This window comes from Lepidothrix coronata, unplaced genomic scaffold, assembly GCF_001604755.1.
Source record: "Lepidothrix coronata isolate B3197 unplaced genomic scaffold, Lepidothrix_coronata-1.0 Scaffold7, whole genome shotgun sequence".
Lineage (NCBI taxonomy): Eukaryota > Metazoa > Chordata > Aves > Passeriformes > Pipridae > Lepidothrix > Lepidothrix coronata.
In genome coordinates, this window is record NW_016690187.1 from 6040621 (window position 1) to 6062908 (window position 22288).

Here is a 22288-nt window from a genome sequence, read left to right on the forward strand (position 1 = left end):
TCATTTAAAAATACCCTTTTTATGCATTAATGAGCCACTATAACATTATAAAACTTTATATATATACAAGTTTAGCCCTTACAGGCTCAGGAGCACCTTATAAATTGAGAGTTGATGCTGCAGCTCTAAGATGATTGTCATCAGTGAATCTTATAGGACCTGTGAGTAAAGCTGTCATACCTCCAGTCAGTAAAGTCTATCACTTATAGAGCGGGAGCAAAGTGGTCTCCCTCCTCTGCATTTAAGCTTTCAGGGTGAGGGATGATTATGCAACTCTTCTGGGTACACTTTCTGCATTGGTCCACTTGATACAGGAGCTGTTGTACAAGTTGGTATCAGACTCTGAGTTATGGTGTTCCTCAGTCCTTGGGAATGAAGGGCATAATTGTGATACCTCCACCCAGGTTTACGGCAATACTGTTTTGCAGCACGAATGCCAGCGTGGTATTTACATTAAGCCTATGTCATAGTCACAACCTGTGAAAGATTTTAGCCTTTTTAGTATGAAAGGGCTATTAGAACTTCACTCCGTAGTTTTCTGAAGCTAAATAACAATAATAATGATAACAGAAAAGTGGAAGACGTAGGACCCTGTCAAGGGAAAGTAATTTCTGTAGCTGAAGCGTTCCTGCGTTGCTCTCTTGGGGGAAGTAACAGAAGAGAACACAGCGCTGGGATGACAAGGTGCCTTCAGCCGCTCCCACTGTTGCCGCGCGGAGCACCGCACCTGGCGCGGGGTCCGGGCCGTGCGCGGGGCGGAAGCGGCGGTGCCGCCCCGCGCCGGGAGGGGCTCAGCGCGGCCCCGGCGGTCGGACCGCTCTGTCCCGCCGCTGCCGCCGAGGGCACTGCCGGGCCCGCGGCCGCCGGCCCGGGACGGGCGCCCTCCCGCAGGCCCCCGGCCGGCCGCGGCCCCGCCCGCGGGGCGGGGCGGGCGCTGCCTTGGCAGCCGCCGGGACGCGGCGGGGCAGGTGCGGCCGTGCCGCCGCCATGCCGGGAGCCGCGGGCCCGCTCCCCCGGACCCAGCGCCCGGAGCAGCGCGCCCGGGCGGCGCCCCAGGAGCGGCGGCGGAGGGTGGCCCCGCTGGCCGCGGCCCCGGCGGCCCCGGCGGGGGATGAGCCGCTCCTCAGGGGCATCTTCGAGATCGACAAGAGGAGCTGCGACGTGGTGCTGAACGCCCGGCGGCTCCGCTGGAGCCCCATCCTGCCCGAGAGCCCCACAGGTGGGACGGGGCGGGGCAGGGGGTGTCCACCCCGGGGCCGGAGCGCGGGGCCGGGCTCAGCTCAGGCCGTGCTGCGGGGCGCGGGCGGCGGGACGGCCCGGGGAGAGCGGGGGCTCTCCGGGCAGGACGGGGCAGAGTCACCTTAGAACAGGATTACAGTAAAGTGGTTAAAGGCGGCGGTGTCAGGCGCGTCTCTTCCTTTCAAGGTTACTCTGGTGATTAAAAGGAAAAAGAAATTGCGCGTAATGCAATGAGCGTCTTGTACCTGAACCACCTCTTTCTGGCAAGAACTTTTCCTTCTTGGTGGGTCATACTTGGTGGATCAGGCATAGCAGTAAGAGGATTTGATTTTATTTCTGCTGCATCAACTTTTCCCTGCTTACTCTCTCAGGCAGGTACATAAATTAGAGCACATGGGTATTGTTTTGTGTGATCCACCTGCGTTTTGTGATGAGGCTTCTGTGGCAGGTCGTCATTGCTCTACACAGCAACACACTGAGAAAGTGCGGGTAAAGGATTTGATCAAGTGAAACAAATTATACATAAAAGTTTTAGAAGGAAAGGAGTGCTTCTTGAACTTATCCCTATAGTCATGTTTCTTCTAGAAACTGTGAAAACATAAATTTACTTTAAAACTGCATACATGCTCTTAAAGGTGCTTATTTACTTCAGTGACCTCTCAGTGCTCACGTGAAGGAGAAATTAAACTTGTATTCAGGAATGCAGTTTCCAGACAGCATATTTGTCTTCTGGTATGCTGTGGTTAACTTGTCCATGCTTAAAAGACCAGGTTAATGTTAATAGTATTTTGGGCAGAACTTAAAACTTCATATAGATAAGATCCAACAGCCATAAAGTCAGCATAGAGAGAAACAAATTTTCTTTCACTTACTAGTTTTTCTATGTTATGATGATCTTTTTCTTTTCAAGATAGTCTGTATGCTGCAGAGGCTTGGGAGGCATGTGGAAGCATTTTCAGTACAGCTGCTGCAAAGAAATACTGAGATGCTCACGGCTGAAGTCATTATGCTTCATTTCATGTAACTGTGCTGGGATACCAGAGCTACTGAAACCAAACAAATATGGTGCCATGCACTGCTATTGAGTCCTCTCCTCCAAATAGTGTAACCATGTTAATATAGTGCTGTGTTCAGACTTACATACCTGCTTTTCAGCAGGACCACTGGGTTCTGGTGACCCCCGCACTGGTGTGCGCGTACAGTCCTTCCTCGTGTGGAGCCAGTCTGGGTGCCTTAGGAATGCTGTGGGCTCTCTTCCTTCCCTTTTGGGATTAGCTACAGGTCTCTGTGTATATGATCTGTAGTATGATTTATTAATTACTTAGTTCTATGTGATTAGTTCTAATGTGATTGCCACTTTATGTTCTGGTTCCTTGAATGTAGGTTGAATTGCCATATATCAGGAACCAGGGCTCGTGATTGTCTTTTAATTGTCACCAGTGAAGGATTTTAAGGTACAGACAAGAAGAATAAATGTTTGTATATATTGCTTCACGCTTCCAGAATGGGGAGTATATTCTGCGATTTGGGATTTTGTGTGTGTGTGTTTGTTTGGTTTGGTTTGGTTTGGTTGGCTTGGTTTGTGGGTTTTTTTTCCTAGGGAAAATTCACTCCCCTAAATTGCTACTTTGTGTAAGTTTTTCATCCTTAGATTACTCATGCAGACATTGGAAACTTTTCTTAGTTCCTGCAAGGTAATGAAATATTCAGTGCTTAAAGTCAGAGATATAGCAGATAGCAGAACTTCAGGAGTCTTACAGAGAACAGCATTAACAAATTGCTGTCAATGGTATCAGAATTTGGGCTTTTACTGCCTGTGTATTAAATATATGCTGTTACTTCTCTCTCTGACAATTGGGTTTTGTACTACTTAGCATTGAGCTGCTGAATATTTTGATTTTTGAGAGGCTCTTGATGTCCTACTTCTTTACTAGCTTTAGTGGAAAAGACAGTGGTGTCTTCCAAATGCTAGGTTTTTCCTGAAGACTGTGGTAGATCAGTTTTTACTGTAGGATTTTCAAATTCTTAAATGTCAAATGCTGATATTGAAGATAAAGGGTTTTTCAGTTTCTCTGTTGCCATAAGTGCCACAGTTTTGTCATCTGCTTCTGTTCCAGGATATTTTGGAGACAGAAATAATTTTAAAAGGAAAATTATTAGGCTGTTTCTAAGGCCCTTCCATCCTTCCGTTCACTTTGTGATTGGAGCACAATGGTCTACCCAAGCAGCATTCTGAAGAATACTTGTGACTCCTTCCTTTGAGCCAGCATGGCTCTGTGTGTGCCTGCCTGTTACTGAGGATGAGTGGAGTAGGAACTGGAAATTTCACCGTGTGAGGCTTGTTGCTCTCAGAGGGATGAATTCAACAGAAGTCTTGTCTGTTTTTCCTTCCATCTTGGATATGATTGGTCAGGGTGGTTTTACCTCTGCAGTTGCAGCAGTCAAATATGGATTTTGGAGCTTGAATGGGTTCTTTTCTGCCTCATTCTTGGATCCCAGTAGCAATTACCCTGGGGTATTTTAAGTGTGGGATCTGTACTGGTGTTGGGACAAGCCATCTGTGTTATGGTCTCGTTCGTAAGTACAGCAGTGCAGCGTTCGGGGATGGTTAATGGCTGTCTGGACAAGTATTTCCATTGGGATTTGGCTTATGCATACTTTCTCCAAACCAAAAGCTTCCTAATGTAGTTTGCTTAGGCTCTAAGAGGTCAAGTCAGGTCTTTGTGCTTTGCCAGTGATGTCTCCTGCTTGGACTTGTATGTAGTAATTCTCCCTATTTTAGGAAAAGATCTTTCTTCTATGACAATCTCTCCGGTCTGTCAAAATCAAAGAACTGGTAGTTGCTTTCTTCCCTTTTTCCTAACCTCCCATCCCCAAGAGTTCCCCAAATGTATTCCTGTCTTACTGCAGTTGTCATTTGTCATCCACAGTTCTACAGTTCCAATTCTGTGCTCTTCCATGTTTTGTATGTTTGTGCAGCCTTGGATCCTTTGGCTTCTAAATAGGACTGAAAGCTCCAGCTCAAAGTTCCCAAGCAGGCAACACCTGCTGTGCCTGGACCCCATCATGTCCCACTGATAAATGCATAGTTCTGCCCTATTACACTGTTTCTATGGGGTTTTAGGCAGTGTGATTGTCAGGAGGACTTCATTCTTTACTCCATTTTGATTTCTGCAGCTTCTCTCTCCTAGAGGTTTTTGGCTACCCCTGTTTGCTGATGATTTTTAATGGCTTCCTTTGTTGTTCGTTCTACAGCAAAGTCTTCTCCCCTCTCAAGCATGACTCATTATGAATTTTGTATGTTCTTTATTATAACAAAGCTTTGGGCAGAAGTAAGGCCTGAGCAGGCAACTGGGTGTGGAGCCTGGGGGGGAGTGAGTGAATGTGTCAAGTGGGAATTTGGACAGTGTAAGGCATGGCTCAGCTGCTCCCTCTGAAATGCTGCAGCTACAGCCTGGGTGTGCAGCTCAGCTGAGCCTTTTTTTTCTCACCAGAGCCAGATACCCTCTGGCCCAGAGCTGGCTGCTTGCTTTTAACAGTGCGGGGGTGCTGCAAGGGGAAGTAGAGCTCACAGTCGGTAGTTACTAGTTTTTTTTCTCTAGCTTCTTTCTGTGTGGCATTTCTATGCTATATTAATGGAAATTAAGAAGAAGGCAAAACTTCTGTCCTATTAATAATCCAGCCCTGAACTGTAGTTTCTTGTTTTCAGTGCTGCTTTAAAACTATAGCAGAGAAAGCTATCCTAAGTACAGATTTGAATATTATATGTGATTTTTAAGAGTTCCCAGAAATTCAGAAGAATGACTGAAGGATGGGAAAAAATATTTTTATTTAGGAACAAATACTCAGGATTTTGTGAGTGTGTGGGTAAAGTTTAAAAACTAATGAAATGTAGGGGATTAGCAGCAGTGAATGTGGGAATCATTTGTATTTTAGAACAGTTTCAATACAAATAGTGTCAAATCCTCTTTATGCGTGTGGCCTGTTTTTTGCTGTTGATTGGGAAGTTTAATCCTGATATTTTTTTAAAGCCTTCAGTGTGTTTTTAAAGATTGCCACAGAGTTTCCTGATTAACAGTAATTGCAGTTTTCCAGCAGATTTCTGTCAGATAGGAAGTATAACAAGACTGGCACTTGTTCAGTGATTTACCAGTATGTGAAGTCTGGAGGCTTTTGATCACTATGAAAAACTTTATAAGTGTAATTTCTTGTGTGTGTATGTAATAGACTGAAGGGTATATGAAGTTATTCTCTGATTGACAGCTTGCAGCCTGGTCTGACTATTTGGATAATAATAGTAATAATTTAGATAAAACTTGCTTTTTAAATAAAAGTAATTGAACATACTTTCTAAGTTAATTGACCAATAAGAAAAATAAAATCTCTGGAGCAATTCAGAGGTTAATGTAATATTGAATATCTATTTCATAATGAATTAAAAAAGAACATGAATATATATTTTCATAATGAAGTAAAATCAATGTATTGTTTAAGTATAGTATTCTTATCTGTAGTAAACTACAGCTCTTGCTGATATTCATCTAAAGTATAGATTTATAAATATTCTATGTAAGTGCAGCAATAAGGAAAAAAAATCACTGATATATTTCAACAGTGAAAGAGTCAGCAATAAAGGACTTAAAATTAATTCCGAGGGCAGAGTGGCCTGTTGCCAAGGCTATTTAGGAACAGATGTGGCTGAAATAGATACCAATAGTCTGTTTGGGATCTCTAAAGTAAGACATCTGTCAGTCTATCGGTCAGTCAGGAATAATGGAAATGGAAACGGGCTGTTAAAAAACGTACTGAAGTTCCACGTTGACCAAATTCAAAGCTTTTGATTTTACTTTTGACATGCAGAGAACATAATTTCTCTAAGTCGCTTATCTATTGTCAAGACAGGAAAACTATTTTTAAGGAAGAGACATAGAAATAAATAATAGGAATTGTAATTGAGAGAGAGATGTCCAGGTATCACATTATATGGCTTTAAGATGTAAATTTAAGGAAGATAACACGCAGTTGTAAACAATTCTGTGGTGTCTGAACTTATCAGGCACTCAAATCTTCTTCCAGGAAGTCCATAAAATTAATGTCTTTTAGATAAATGCTGCATGAAAGTGCAAAATAGTTTTTTATTTTACGACTTATTGTGGAAAATGAAAAATATTTATGGAAATGGGGTATACTAATCAAAGGACTGTTAAAATTTGTTCTTTATTTCAGGAGACTTTTAAACATAATGTCTTTACTCTCTGTGTGTCTTATCCTTTATCAGAAGAGTAGTTCATGGCTATGTGTTTGTGGAACACCTTATATTTTTTCATGCTTTCTGTCAAGAAATGCTGGGGGGTGTGAGCTGGTGTATTGAGGAAGTTGTAAGGGTTTTGGTGCAGTGCCATATGGATGTGGGAGGGATTTGTGGGTACTGTGGAGAGGGATATGAGTGAACGGAGGTGCAGATAGGAGGACATGCAGGGTGATGATGTAGTGTGAGGTGTGTGTGACACGGGGTAGAGAAATCACTGGATAGTCAGAAGAGACATAATAAGATGATGAGGTAAAGAGAGGGAGGATGCAAATTCATTTAAAGAAAAATTATCAAAGTTCCATAATTTTCTTGTTCATAGAATAATTGACAACTCTTACTATGCTTTCTATGCAAAGGTGTGCAAGAGTCAGTTGATGGCCTTGCTTTTATAGCATGATGGAGAGAATCCAAGAGTGTATATTAAAAAAAAAAGTTGATATGCTAACCAATCTCTGATGTCCATACTAGTGATATTTTCATGCCCACAATAGTGCTGTAGGACTAAAAGTCCCTTTCTCAGTGGAAATTTATGTTCTTTTTAAATCATTAAAAAGATTATGTAGTCAAATCTCTTATCTAAACATAAATCTCATATCTCACTTTCTTAATTGTGCTGTTCTCTGGCCCTTGAGAAACACTATTTTTTTTAACCCTTCTTTCAAATGCTGTTTTATTCTTTGTCTGGTTGTCATTTTACCCTATCATCCCTGAATTTGTATCCCTCTATTATGCACCTTTACATCTTTTCTCTTGCATCAAATATTGCCAAGTTATTTTGATTTTTAAGTGCAGTTTACTGGAAAATGCGTCATTTTTCTTAGGCATAATTCCTCAAATACTTTCCTTTTTTTGGTAATGTCTACAGGAAACTAATAAAAAATCTGATGATTTGCTTGGTGTCTTGAAGTCTGAGCCTGCTTTCTTTGACTATGGCTGTTTGTCTCTTTGGACTGTGTGTAGGATGTGACTCTGTAGCACTTTGTGCGGGTTAGTTGTAGGGATCATGGTGGCTAATGGGGTCTTCTGCTATGGAAAATCCATATAAACTTGCTTCTATGGTTGTAACTGTTCATGCTAATAAATGTCTTGCAAAAGAATATCATATTCCAATTTATATTTTCTTATTTTGTTGTCTTGACAAAAGACATGCTAAATTAAAGCAATTCTATCTTTATTTTACAGATGCAAAGTAAAAATAAAATTAAAGCAGGAAGGTCTGTCATCTGCTCTTGTTGGAGTCAATATAAAGAAAACTTAGATAAACAATTTTCCTTTCCTTGTAAATATCTTGTTAACTCTGTGTTACAAAAGCAGCAGGTAAATAATAGATGCTGTTGCAATTATGCAAAACACAAACAAATAAATATTGGATAGAAGAAATCCCTTTTTGTTTGCTATTTCATTTAGGTATATCCAACTATATTATGCACTGCCTTTAGAAGGAAGTGTTTACTGCATGTAATTGTATTGAATGTACATGCAGTATTCTAAAAATATTTTTATCCTGCTAGAAAAAGCTTAAATGGCTGAAAATCTGAGAACATAACCTGAAGAACTGAGTAGTCTTTGTACCTTAACATTAGTGAGTTGTGGAACTAATGTTTTCAAGGAAATCAGTGGTCCTGGTTTTTATGACTTATGTTGTAACAGTATGTGCAGACAAAAAAACATAATGTGTTGAGTATCTGATACATGTATTACCATATTGCCATAAGGAACTGCTATTATGTTAGACACCAACTGATTTTGTGATAGTGTTGGATTTCTCTCACATATGCTTATGTTTTTGTACAGATGATCCTTTAGGAACATCTGTTAGTTTTGTGGTGGTATCTGCTGTTTCCTTTCAAAATTTGACCTTTTTGGCATTTAATAACTGTGGCTGCTATGGAACTGTGTTTTACTAGGATCCTTTTCTAAAATGATTCCTGTGTCCTAGACACTTAACTGTCAATGTTTTGAGTTAATAGTGTTTCACCATTTTCTGATGTACTACAGAGTTAAGTGCAACTCTGAAGTTGTTAAATTAACCGTTTAAAATACCATTTAAGGGTAACTTTTTTTTTTAGCTGCTGACTTGAAATAGGTGAATAGAACATTCTCCTGCCAACTGTTTAGTGGTTTCAAAAATATTTGTGTTTGCAGACTAAGGGAGTGGATGGTATTTTTCAAACTATTTTACTAGGGTTTTGTAACTCTTATCTTGCCATTTAGGAACCCTTCCCCCATTAGTTGAAGAGCAGGTAACCCTTTGAACAGTGAAACCAAGCGTTACAAAAAAAAAATTGAAATTTTAGGCCTGGATTTTTGTGTGAGCCTTGATATCTGGTAGCCTACCTCTAGGGGATTTGATGAAAGACAATTCTATTTACGTTTAAGATCTGGTGTGACTTCCTCCTTCCCCGACTTCTTACTTAGTTGTTGCTGTAGGAATATATTAGATCACTGACAAAAAATTGTTTAATAACTTGGTTTAATTCTATTCTCTAATCCAGCGTGTGGCTATTTCTTTCCTGTGTGTTGCAAGTTTAAGCAAATGGTTGGTTCATTAACAGAATTCAGTGCTGAACTCTGAATTTCCTGGCTTTTGCCTATTTAAGCACTGTCAGATGGTGGGTAGTTAGATGCTTTTCAGTACAGAATAGGTGCTGTAGCTGTCGGCTTATTTGAACTGTGACAATATATCTCTTCTGTCAGTCCATACACTCAAGTGAATATAGGAAAGTATGCTTTGTGAGGCTCCGAAAATGCAAAGCAACAGATGTTATGTACTACACCATTATATGTATCCTGGAAACAGATCTTTACACAGTGCAGACAGTCTTGGAAAAACAAAATTTGACATATGAATGATCAAGTTAAGGGCAACAGCAATAAATACTTATGACTAAATATAATGCTGTTTTGCAGGTACTGTTCTGAGTTTGAGTAATTAAATGCTCACTGTTATATTACCTCTTCCCATTTGACAGAAGTTTAAAAATGACCGTGTATTTATATTTTTCTGTGTTGTTTTAGTACAGTGGAGCAGAAACAGAATAGGTATTCTCACTTCCAAATAACATTGTACGAAAATGGCTTTGGGAAAAAAAAGCCTATGTAATTCTAACAAGTGAAAATTTTTATAAATAAATGACTAATAGTGAATAGAAAAAAATTCAAGATAACTTGCTGGCTTTCCATGTGAAAAATAGCACATCTTTGTCTGCCTGATCTGTTGACTGTTCTGAAGATGACTGAAAATGAGGTTTTTCCTGTCCCTGCTATACTGTTTGTTGCATGGCCTTTTGGAGACTTGTCAAACAGCTCTGTCAAGAAAGGTACTGAAAGATTTCACACTTGGATGGTTTTGGGTTTCCCAAAGGCTGTTCTGTCACATCTACATAATTTAACTTAGAGTGAGGTGATTAGCTGGGATCAAAATTATCATAGTGCCAGTGAATAATACACTAACAGTTAGGTGGCTGTAGATGGTGGTAACTCATGTCAACGTCAAACTTTGAACAGGTTTGTGGTTTCATTCAGTAAATTCTGCAGTTGACACATTCCAGGATAAACTTAAGTGTATTGTTATTTTATCATGTTTGGGAGAAGACAGATGTATATACGGGTCTATTTTTAACTTTCTATTATTTTATTAAAGGAAAAAGAATGCTTCTGAGTATTTCATGTGAAGTGTAATGTTTGTTGGTCACTTGACTGTAATATACTCACTAAACAAGGCTAGTAGTAGAGTTGGTTTGGAAAACAATGCTTAGCAGAAAAAAAGAGTACCTGATAAATGGTTGTTTCTTTTTTTAACTATAGTACAAACAAAAATTAAGTAAGAAAGCTTTTTTTATTTTGCACTTACATTTTTTGAGGAGTTAATTATTTAAAATATGATGGAAACAAGCAGGTGGTGTTTTTGAAATGTTGTCCCTAGGTCTCACTTGTTTTATGGAAATCATTTGGGGAAGGTACACACAAATTCAGTACTGAACTTACAATGTTATTTTATGTATATGTATGTTTGCCTCGCTAATGAAAACCCCCCAGTATCTGCTTTGAGCAAGTTTAACAGTTTAGCAATATTAGTTTTATGCAGGAGCAGAGTAATAAAATAAGGTTACAGTAGAAAGAAAACTGTTCTTTAGTATGTTTCTCTTTGTTTTATGTATCTAATGTTTGGGGTTTTTTTGTCTAATTCATGGAGTGAAGGCTGCCTGAAGAGTTCACAGTGCCTTTGGTGTATTAACAATGTGGTCTGGAAGGAGTAAGGAAGAGAAAAAAATGGCATTGAATAAACATAGTAAAGTGGAAATGCCAGTTTTGTTTGGGGACTGTTAAAATAGGAGTGGAAAATCATTTTTAATTTGTCAGTTCTGTCCTACAGCACAATTTCAGAGACATATGTTAGTTTTACAGATTTGACTAGGCAATGGGACAGTCAGTCAAAGAATTGGAATAATTAAGCATAGTATTGATCTCTTATTTGAATGCCATCAGCTTGGAATAGAGATCAGGAGCTGTAGCTTTACCATTCCTAATGTGTATGATCATAGGTTTATCATGTGGAAAATGTCATCTGTCACTGAAATAGTTGTTAGGACTATTATGTTAAGGATAATTAGAAAATAAATAGAGACTAAAACAGATGTTTTTATGCTCTATAAACCAGCAGTTATTTAACCACAACTTGAATACTCTGCAATTCTGCTGTTCTCAGTAACGTGGGACTGGAGAAGGTTCAGGGGGTGACAATGATTAAAGGTACCAAATGGCTCCTGGCTGAGAGCGATGGACTAGGCTGGCACTTTTTAGTCTAAAAGGAAGGTAGTTGAGATGGGGCCTGGACAAAGTAGATGGCTTTCTATTTACCAACATAAGAAATATGGTGTATTTAATAGAACCAGACTCAAACCAAAATGATAGGTAAGAGAACTGCAAAACTTACCGTCAAAGGATATTGTTAATGCTAGAAGATTTTGTGGGTTCAGCTGGAGACAGAAGGCCTCATTTGAGTGCTGTCAAATTTGTAGAAACCACAGTTAGTTCAGGGTTTCCCAAATGAAAACAGGTGGGGAATGGAAAAGTACTAGTGGAAAACAGAATAAATGCTTCCTTTATTTCTTCTCTTCCCTTAGCATCTGCTTATGGCTATGGTTTGATATAAGATACTGGGACAGATGGACGTTTGCCCTGTCCTGGTTTTGCTGGTCTTACATACCAGAAACCGGTTAAATTATATTTAAATGATATTTTGAGTAAAAATACACACATCACCAGTCTGTAATTCCACCTGTGTATGCAATACTAAGTGAGATTTCTTCGTAGAATTTGAACTTCATTTTGCCTAGCCTACCATTTGCAAGGTACTTATTTTTGTTGGTGGAACAATACAGTTTAAAGTATGTATGTCCTTTGCCTCACAAAATGTCAAGAGATTAATTTTATTAAATGTTGTTAAGAATTGCAATACAGTAGCAGACTGTACAGAAACCCCAAATTTCTTAGCCATAATTTCCTTGAAAATATTATTCATATGAATGTTTATAATTATTGTAGTCTTGGGTTGTTTTTTTATTTTTGTTGTGGAGAAGGGAAGTTAAATTCTAAAGACGTAGTTACACTTATACAGGATAAGAGTCTGAAAACATTGCAAACCATTTAGTTTGATCAACCTCAAAATGAGAGAAAAATGCAGCTTCAATATGCTTAGCTGGTATTTTTCCATAAATAACTTTGAGAGGATTTCTGATGTTCACGGAAGATAATGCTCAGTGTAAAACATCCATTTCCATTTGTTATGTCAACAGCTTAAAGATGTGTGCCAAGGTATCGATACTAATTATATCTTGAACACAAGTGGTGATAATTTTCTTCCCATGATTCACTTAAGGCTAAGTCAAAGATTATTGTATGATTTTCTTGCTCTGATTCACTTAAGGCTAAGTCAAAGATTATTGTATGATTTGTAATGTGCAGCTGAATATGTGTAGAAACTAATATTTGTTAAATTTACTTTTAAATGAGCGAAGTAGGTTTAATATTGTGATAGACAAAAATTTACATAGAATAGTAACAATAACACACATACTGTGCAAATGCATATTGGAGAGTTTAAGATGCATCTCTCTTCATTGCTGTATGAGTGCTTTGAATATGAATTGCTCTCTGAACCTGCAATGATATGCAGGATCTCTATGCTGTGAGTAAAATTCTTAGGATCTGCAGGTAGGATATTTACTTCAACCTCACAGTGGTTGCCCCTGTGTATATGTGTCCATTTGATGTAAATGTTAGTATTTAAAAGTTTGGGGCAGTAAAAATTTATATGTATTATGGGAGATTTGAAGTGCATCTTTGTCATCTGACATGTGTTTTTCCAACAGTGAATTTCATCAGGAACTGGTTGGTTGGGGGTTTTTTGTTTGTTTAGGTGGTTTTGGTGTTGTGGGGGTTTTTTTTGTTTGTTTTTGGTTTTTTTTTTTTTTTTTTTTTTTTTTTTTGTGTAATATATGTTTATCAGTCTTTCGGTTTGATTTGAGTACTAAGAATAGATATGTAAATGTGGTGTGTAGGTGCAATTGCCATACTGGAGTTGAGAGAAGTTGACGGGGGATGTCAAAGAACTTGCTTAAAATAGGTAGGAAACTGCTTGTTTGAAATTACTGGTGCATGCCAGGATGCAAAACACAAGTTGTGGAACATTTTGGGGGGGGGGTTGTTGTTTTTGTTTTTTTTTTTTATAAAGTGGCTCTGTTTTAAAGAAGTTGATATGCCTGTCAGAAAATAAGTAGGTTTCTGTATATAACTTAGTATACTAATGTAGTTTGATGTAAAAGTGAAAACTATTTCTATGCTGATGGTTAATTATAAATTTCATGGTCCTTAATGTTGACATTTTATTCATAAAGCATTTTATGAATTCTGCATGTTCTCTAAAATGCATTAACTTATTCTACTTTATGCACTGGTTATTTCACAAATCAAAATGGAGCTCTCAATTTTTGAGAATCTCATGAAAATTTCAAATGTTTTAAATGACTCATTACCAATTATTCATATAATTTCTGTACAGTATAACAACATAAAGTATTTTAAAAACTCAGATTAATGGCTTCATCTGATAATTTTGAGTGTATTTTGATTTTCAAAATGGCACTATATATAATTTTTTTATAGACTAATCAGTTATTCTCTAGGATTTTTTTTTCTGCAAAACATTCTGTAGACCTGTTGATACAGTTTATCAGTGTCTGATGTACATGGATTGAAATTTAAATTAGCTCGAAGGTATTTATTACTTACAGTTTTAGGTTGACGTAAGTGCGTTGCAGTGTGTATTTAACAGTTCTGCTGCTAAATGAAGTAAGTGTATCCTTAGCTTGCTGCACAGATACATGGGCACAGGTGGACATCTTGGTAGTGTGCACCATGCAGTGAAACACATGGCACTACACAACATGGGGCAAAGAGCACGCAGTTTGAATTAGAAATCATTTTATGGATACCTTGTAAATTTGTGCTTGTTCATATAGGGGTTGTAATTTCTAAAAAGGGTGCACATGTTTTATATTGAACATTTGTGATACAGACAGCACTCTAATGTAGTTGTCTGTACTTTGTGGAAAGAGGCAGTATTGTATGAGCTTGTTTATGTCAATATTTTAATAATTTATCTTTATAACTGCTTTTGTCTATATTTATAGTAACATTGGCACCCTGTGTACAGAAGATACAATCAGTGCTGAAAGGAAACTTGCATCCATCTGGAAGCAATAAACTTTTCTAAAAGACTGCACAGTGTTACTTAATCCTGTGATTTCTTACTGTGAGTGAAATTAAGGTTTGGTTCAATTGTGTCACATCATATTGGTATCAAATCTTTTGTGAAAGGTTTGTCATCGTGTTAAGCTGCAAACAAAATTTTAAAATTGATGAAAGTCTGAGAATGTAATTTCCTCAGTCACGGGTTTATGCATCACTGCAAATGGAGTCAATTCTATATAATAAAAATAATTGTAATACCAGAAAGCTTCTGGAGTGTTGTATTTTATAAGCTTCCTCTTTATATGAAAGGCTAATTTGTATACTGCACAACTGACTAAGAGCACCTTGAATTTGGCATTGTGTTCTAAGTAATTTTTGGGTTGTACATATATTGTGTGATATAAATTATAATTTTAATATGACAAAATATTTTACAAAGTTAGAGAAATAAATCATTTTCCCTAAGAAGGGGAAAAATGTATTATAAAGACAATCTAACAAAATTTTGGGATTTTTTTATTGCTTTTCCTTTATTTGTTACAGTTGCGGGGTACACAAACAAAATAGTATTCATTCATCCCTGCAGGCAAAGTGGTGTAGCCCACATTCCTCCTGTTCCTATGTGGCAACTGAGCCAAAGAGTGTTGGGGTGAGGAAAGGGTTTTATGCTTGTCAGAGGATTCTGGTGGTGCTATTGCCATCTCTTGCCCTTGGGCTAGTGTAGAAGGTGCAGATATAAACATACAAGAGATTCCTGAGTTTTCTTAATAAAACTGAAAAAAAATAGATCAAAGATCAATGAGGATAAAGCCAAACATACAGAAGTTCACGGGTGAGCTTATCTAGCAGCTGACAGCTATGCTTCAATACCTAAAAGCATGACTTGCCAGTATACATGAATTACCAATATGTTATGGAAGGAAATTTTCCTCTGTTTAGGACGGGCTATTTGTTCTTTTTTTTGTGAAGAAAATGTTTCTTGAGACTCTTTTCCAGAAAAGACCAAAATTCAGATATTTGAGGCACGTTGAGTTCCCTGAAAGTGAGACACTGATATTTAGCAGTGTGGGTGGTTTGTAAATCTGTATTTGAGGCTGAAGCAGAAGTACAAGTCCAAGTAAAAGTAATTATTAACTTGTATTTATTGAAACTCAGTGATGTCTTGTGGCCATAAGAGGTTATTTGTTTCTCCACTTCTTACTTTCCAAAATGACAGAAGTAATTGCCATGATTATGCCATAAATGAGTTGGTACAAAAGTGTGTGTATGTGTGAGAAGTTTCCGAGGGAATGTAAAATTAAGCTCATGTTTCCTCTTTGTGGTTTCTTTAGTATCTCTCAGCTCTGCTAGCCCACGTATTAAATCATGTAAGCCATTAGATCCCTGTCTTCTGTTTATTTGAAAAATAGCTCTCTTTAAATGAATTCTGTTTTATGATGGTTGTGTGGCTGGTCTCTGTAAGATGAGTCATTTAATCTGACTGTTTGTAGAGGTTTTACAAAATGATGAAAATCAGCGATGCTTTTCACCCCATTGTTACTCCAAAGTTTCTTACATAACTTCTTTCACTTCTTAAATGAAAAGCCATGAAATTTCAGGCACTAAATAAAAGGTTTGCTATTACTTTTCAAACTACATTGTGAAATTAAGCAGTATGTGGGCCGTATTCTTAACATAAAATGTAGAGCTTTCTATAAAAAAATTATTTTCAGTGACCCCTTTGTTGCTGTGGTGTTAATGAGAAAAGATAAGTATTAAAAAGCAAAGTCTTTGCTTCATGAATCCTCTTGAATGCTTCAGATTCGAAATCTCTTGCTGTCTGTCCTGCTTCCTTTCAGCTAACCGTGTTGTTCTAGCATTATTGCCAGTAGATCTTCTTGTTAAGGGGCTTATTTTTAAATTCATCATTTTGCTCCAACAAAAACAACCTTTGAAGTGTACTAAACTCTGCCCTTTCATATGGGATTAATGTATCTGTTCCCATGTTTGCTCTGCCAGTAGCCAATGTCATCTTTCGTTTTGGTTCAGCCAGAACTAGGCACTTCGGTGGTGGTCGTTCTTTTTCAGAGGTTTGCCTATTGCCATTTTTTAAAATTTGATTAAGCTTCACTACAGCTTTAAGTCATTGGTCGAACTCAAGACTTCAAGGACTATACTAATTGTTCCCTAACGCTGGTCTTGCTGCAGTTGCTATGATATGATGCTGGCACAGGGCATGTATCTGCAACGGCCCACCTGGTTTGATGAGGATGTTCAGAAGTATGAGGATTAGTTTTTAAAAGATATGGTGGAGAACAGGGATTGGAATCAGCTGGTCAAGGGGTGTTGGGGTGATAGAACCATTTGAAAAGTGGGGAGAGACAAGAGGGGAAGATGAAAGGTAGGAGGTTGAAGTTTTAGATGGGTTTACCCATGCTGTGAATATAGTAAAATTGTCAAGAAATACCCAGAGCAAGAATGAAAAAACTTTTCACTTTTTATAGAATGTAATGAAACTCACACAGCACCACGAAAGCCAGCTTTATATTGTTGTATTAACCACATTGCGTCTTTTTAAAAATTATTTGAAAGAATTACTAAACAGAGAAATAAAATAATTTCTGTTATATAATGTAAGATTTTATCTCAGGATTGATAATTGGATAATTGGAAAATTGCTAGGTTTATTGGGTTTCTTTTGGCTAGTATAGTGTTGAAAAATTGAAACGTGAAGTACAAATCTGTTGAAGAATTTTATTTTTTTGGATGTGAATTCTTCTTCATCATAATACTATTTTTAGAGCTACCTACCTATGATAGTAGTTTCAAATAAGATGACTTCTTTAAACTGGAATAGTGAATAATGCCTTTTAGTGATGTATTAAAATAGCATGTAACTTCTTGTCCAGTGAAACTAACTGAATGTGTCATTATAGGTTTGTAAAGTGGAGTTTTATCCTGAGACTTATATTTTTTTGTTTTTTATTTGTAAGATGTTACTAGAGCTTTAAGAATTAAGTGATGCCATTGTGCATCTTTCACAGTTCTTGCTGACTCTTGTTGATTTATATGATCTTTGAGGAGTTAACAGTTGGAAGTGAAAATGCACAGCAGATTGGCTCAAACCATGTTGACTTGAAATGGTGAAAGGAGATGGTCCCAGTCCTTCCTTCTTCCCTGCTGTGAATTTTCTTATCACTTTGTGGCATCTCCAGTTTTGTAGGACTTGTGATTATACTAAACAACTTGTCGGAAGACTAAGCCAGGGGAAAAAGAAAAGTGAATGATCTATGTTACTTTAGGGAGTTGATTTGACTCAGCTTGGTTGTGCCCAGTGCTAGACATAAGGAAAAGGGCTGGATTGCACAGTTATGGCAGGTGAGTTGAGGGTAGGTGTCTGTATTGCGAGAGGGATTAGCAGCAAAGTATTGCATTGGCTTGGCAAAATACATCACTTCACCCTCAGATTCTCTAGAGAAGGAGAATGAAAATTGGTTGTATTCCTGTCAGATGTTTTTAAGCTCAGTTTTCTGCCCTGAAGCAATACAGCTGTTGCTGCAAGTGAATAGCTGCCATTAAAAGATGAAGTTAGTAGTTACACCCTGCTTTTACTCTCCAGCTCTGGAGAAGCTGAGATGCATCTCTTCAGTCCTTTGCAGTACTTTCTGAACTCCTTCCTGTTCCAAAGGAGGTCATTACACACAGTCCGAGAAATGTGTTTTTAGGCCGTGTGTTTTTGTGTTATGTTTCTCTTACAACACCATTTAAAAGGACTAAAGTAATGTAATGGTAATCTTCAAATAAAAAACAACCCGTCCTCAACTTGGCCCCTGTGGTACCACCTCAGCTTACTGTTTGATACTTTTGGCAAGCAGAAATTGCAATTTTGCTTTCTTTGCTTCAAAAGAGAGTAAGAAGCATAACATCAGAGGTGTTGCATGACCTGTCTTTTTGAAATAAAAAAAAACCCCACCTTGAAAATTCAGGTGTTTTGAAAATAGCTCTTCTGTCTCATATTTAGAGTGTTGAATAGCCTGACAAGCTTTACAGTGATTCTTCGCTCTTCTGGCAAGAATAATCATACCTGCTTCTTTGTATTTCTCATTGCAAGCCCTTCTTAATTAATAAGAAGCGAAAACTGTGGAGGTTTTATGAATCAGTTACATTCTGCTTACTGTGCTTTGCTAATTTACAGTAAGGGAAAACCAAGCTTAATTATTGATGGGTTAATAGTTGCTGCTTTATATGCATTAGACATTATCATATTAATTTTAAATATTCCTAAACCTAAATTTATAGATGTATTTTCAAAACTAATTTAATTTTTGATTATATTTATTTTATTTTTGGGTTTATATTAATACAGTTGTATTTTATTGTATATCCTGAATGGTTATTTTGAAGTGTTCATACAGTGTAGGATGGTCTGTAATCAATTCTGTAATAAGACACTTCTGTAATAAGTACTGATCACTGTGTTTTCTTGGGTATAGTCTTAATGATTTTCTAAAATCTCTCATTATTTCTGTTATGTTACACTGTGCTCAACTAGAGCAATCAACTGTCACAGAAGTAAACTTTGAGAGTGTAATGGAACAGGGAGCCTAAACTGTGTAAAAGATTTATCTATTAAATGTAGTTAAAGGGGGCTGGGTGTCTTGCCAAAGGTCATGGAAAGCATTTGTGACCAAGGGAGTATAACCCATTTTGCTTCTTGTCCAGTTCTTCTGCTTAACTTATATGGTCCCATTTCATGTGTATTTTCTGCAATTTTCCGTGTATTCCAGATATTTGTTATGGAAATAAAGTCCTTAAGTACCACTTCTAGATGTTGGGACTCTGTGGGAGAAAAACAGCCCAAAAAGTGTTTTGTTATAGAAGTCTTGGTGTTTATATTTTAATAACACATTGTCTTTAAAACTGTTTAATTTTTCAGTAGTACTCCTGTAAACATGAGGTAATCTATTTGTTTAATGTGTAGTTTAACACTGTATTAACTAATTAAAATTTGGCTCGCTATTTATAATTAAACTATATTTGAATGTATTAGTTCCTCATCTTTTGATTTAGCTTGGTAGACATAATTTTTTATTTAATAAGAGGTTGGACTACCATAATTAGGAAAAATGTGAGATAGTCTCATTGGTTGAAATTAGTGAGAGGATAAATAGGGGCATATAACTTCCTAGAAATTCATATATCCAGGCTTTTCTTTTTTTTATGCTGTATTTGGAAAAAAAAAGTGGACATGTGCAGAAACTGTGAGTACAATTAGCGTCAAGCAGATAAATCCACCTCTAATCCTGTTTACGCTCTACATCAGACAGATGTGCAGAGATTGATTTAGACAAGCCCTTGGCTTATAGTAATTTTTTTTTAAGTGCCGTATATTCTGGTTTTGTTAGATCTTTTAAATGTTAAGTGCTGTTAGTTTTTCTCTTTCCTAACGCCTGTAACCTACTTTATACAGGTTCCCTCTCTGCTTTCATGATGACAGGGCAGCCTGGTAGAAGAGATTATCTTTATTCCCTGTAATTAAATTGACTTTTTTTCAGAAGATACAACAATGGGAAGTGGGTACTGAATTAAATAAATAGCATGATATCTAATAGATGTATACTTAAATCTCTTGCAAGAACAGATGGTACCCAATATCTTTCTAAGTAATGTGAGAGGACAGTTAATGTCCTGAAACTGCTAGCAATAACCAATGTCATGCTAACAAACCAATAGGGTTTTCAAAGTTTAAAAAAAGTATGTAATCCAGTACACACTTTATTCTGAAAGTAAACTTCGTTGTTATCACACAGTAGAAGTATTTTATCAATATAGCTCTATAAGGTATAAATTCTTTATCTGACTTTTTAAATAAAATTTTACTGTATTTGCAATGACCTTATTTTCAGTAAGCATAGAATATGAAAATTTTAGAATATGCCTGGGATTTTATGCAGATTTCTTAACAACTTTAATAACAATTGACTGTCCTGATCCTACTAGCTAGTTCAACATTTCCTCTACAGATTAAAACCTAAGGGTGATGGTTTTGTATGATTCAGTATTTCTACAGTTAATATATTACTCTGAGCTGCATCTGGAAATGTATTCCAGTAAAACAACCAGAGTCAGATGCTGGTTTTGTAAGTGTAGTGCTGCCTAGTGAGAATGTGTTATTTTAAATTTCAAAAGGTTTAACCTGCTTGTGAGCAACACAAAAATTTTATAAATACACAGTAAGAGGAAGATGTAAAAACAAGTAAGTAACTGGCTGAAATAGTGTCATGAAAAGAAAAGGCAGACCTTATCTAGCTTATGACTAAATATCATTTTATGAAAGCTAGTGGGGAATAAAAAAGTATTTTAACAGGCCTTCAATATACTTGACTTGTGCAGGACAAATAGGCTAATGTTTGTAATTTATCTGTGATGCCCATCCATAACACTGGCATACTAGAATTTGTGATATTCTCTGCAAAACTAATAGTTTAATCCAAAATATTATTTATTTAAAAATATTATTTATTTCATAGAATCAGCCGGGTTGGAAAGGACCTCTGAGATTATCAAGTCCAACCCTTGATCTGCTACCGCTGTGGTTACTAGACCATGGCACTAAGTGCCACAATATTTAGAAGTATTTAACAAGCAAAGTACTTTAGAATATTTGTATTGGTCTGGGGAAATAAATGCTGCAGCTGAGTTACTGCTGCAGAATGGTTGTGGTTATATTTCATGTGTCTTTGTTTACTCATTTTCCTAAAACATTGAGTTTGCATGCTAGAATTTTCAGTATACTGTATGTCTGACAGTGAGACTTTCTAGAAAAAAATAATAAGCAGACCCCTTGAAAATGCTGGTTTAAAAATTAAAACAAGTGTTTGATAAAGATAATAAACTATGCAGTCCCAGGTAAGTGATTTGGGGTATCACCAGTCAATCTTTCCTTTAAGACCTACCAAGATGGTTTACCCCTAAATGTTTTAGAAGAACAATACAAAGTTTGAAAAAAGTGAAGATCTTGAGTTTGGTAATGTTAGTACCAAATTTACTTGTGCAATGTCTACTTTGAGACTATGGAAAATCATAATTCAAATGGAATCACACAATATTCCCCCACGCAGTTCCTTGATTCCATTCAATGTATCCTATAGAAAATACTTCTACAGCAATCATTACAGTACTTTAAGATATCTGTTGGTTTTGTTTTTTTTTAATTGTTAGGTGAGTTTCCTCCTGTTTATTTGCTGTGTACTTCTGAAAATTTGCACTACAATTGCCTGTGTATTATCTCAGTGCACACGAACGTTTACTTGTCACAGTATTCCTGCTAAGAATGAAATGATTTCAGTGCAATTTTATACCTTAGTAGCTGATTTATGGAGAAATTATGATGTTAAAATATAACAAGGTGGGAAAAATACATAGGAAGTATAATAAGGGCATGGTTCCATTTGTAGCAGGTTATTTGGTATGGAACTGGAAAAAATGATTTGGTTGAGAATTGTGAGGAGAGGTAATACTGATTTGAGCCTTATCTGTGTTAGCACGGCTGAGGTGCAGTCCTCCAGGATTTCTGGATAGAAGGATAATCACTGCATAGTCTCGTTCAAGAAATGATGTTGAGAAATGCCAGCATAAAACTGTTACAAGAATTGACAGTCTTCTTTTTTCCTGCCCAGAAGACCTATGACTTGCTGAAACCCTCAGCTTCATATGGTGTAATGAAGTAGGTGGTGCTGTCCATCTTTCCCAGGATGGCAGTTAAAATACACTTTTCCTGGCACTTCAGAGCAGCATGTAGCAACTGTGCATCAAACAGAATCTGTTATGGCTTTTGCTGTTGAGAAACCAGTTGACAGAGCTGTTGCTAGATTTGGGAAAGGTTTCTGGTTTCTCGCAGTTCTTGCCTTGGGCTACAAAGGGACCTTTGTTGGACAGTGTATCAGATCTGCTGTTATTACAAAGAAAGTGAGGAAACTTTTCTTTCTGTGTCCAGAGTACCTG

At 37.2% G+C, this 22288-nt stretch overlaps 1 protein-coding gene across 1 annotated transcript in view; it reads left to right on the forward strand.

Moving 5' to 3' along the window:
* Positions 1-1114: 1114 nt before the first annotated feature.
* Positions 1115-22288, forward strand: part of CERKL (ceramide kinase like) — a 52892-nt gene continuing 31718 nt past the window's right edge. Inside the window, exon 1 of the mRNA XM_017838802.1 lies at positions 1115-1219. The gene's annotated coding sequence lies outside the window, so the exon portion shown is untranslated. The remainder of the gene's footprint in view (positions 1220-22288) is intronic.